Raw genomic sequence first — 816 nt, 5'->3', positions numbered from 1 at the left:
TGGCCATTTTTCTTTTTCTTGTGTCCATGGTCATCCCTTTGAATTGATTTACTTTGGATGTTCTATCCTATGATCCTACGTACACTGTACAGGTAGAAGTTTTTTACTATTCACATTACAACATATTGTTTTATATCTATGTTGCACTTGAACCAGAGATGCCCATAGTAATGGGGAGCCACAGCTGTAGTTGTAAAAAGTAGTTTCAAAGTAGTTGAAAAATAAACTAGGCAACACTGTGAGTGAGGAAGGCCAGTTGTACGGGGATCAGAAAGTTCATGGCAACACTAAAGATAAAACTTAGGTAATTCATCCATTTTTAAAAGCTTCAGTCCCAAAAAAGGAATACAATTTAAGAGTGTGATATTAATTCATTAACAACTACTATGTGTGAACTGAACTGAGGTGGGATGATGAAGATGGATATAGAGTTATTGGGCGGGGAAGAAGAGGTTGTGAGTTGGGACAATGTATAAAAAATCTCTGACAAGCTAGAGTACTGAACAAAAACAGTACTGGCACTTTAAAATGAATGAACTGAAATAGTGAGGTTGAAATTAATTGGTTGATATGGTAATTAATTCTTACTCAAGTTAGTAGAGGCACTAATAAATGAAAGATCATCATGACTAGGCTTTTCAACCAATGCTCACCATACTATGGTATCTATTGATGTATGCTTTAAGTCTTTAGAACCTGAGTCTCAAGGGTTTCGAATTTTAGAAGAGTATGAAAGAATGAAGCAGCAGAGAATTGAGAATAGATATACTGAGTGAATATCTCAAAATTCAGGCAACAAGGAGATAATTTAATGCA

The sequence above is a fragment of the Lepisosteus oculatus genome, chromosome 16 (genome assembly GCF_040954835.1).
Source record: "Lepisosteus oculatus isolate fLepOcu1 chromosome 16, fLepOcu1.hap2, whole genome shotgun sequence".
In the NCBI taxonomy this organism is placed as follows: domain Eukaryota; kingdom Metazoa; phylum Chordata; class Actinopteri; order Semionotiformes; family Lepisosteidae; genus Lepisosteus; species Lepisosteus oculatus.
The sequence above is the reverse complement of the archived record's forward strand: the minus strand, read 5'-3'. Positions refer to the sequence as shown.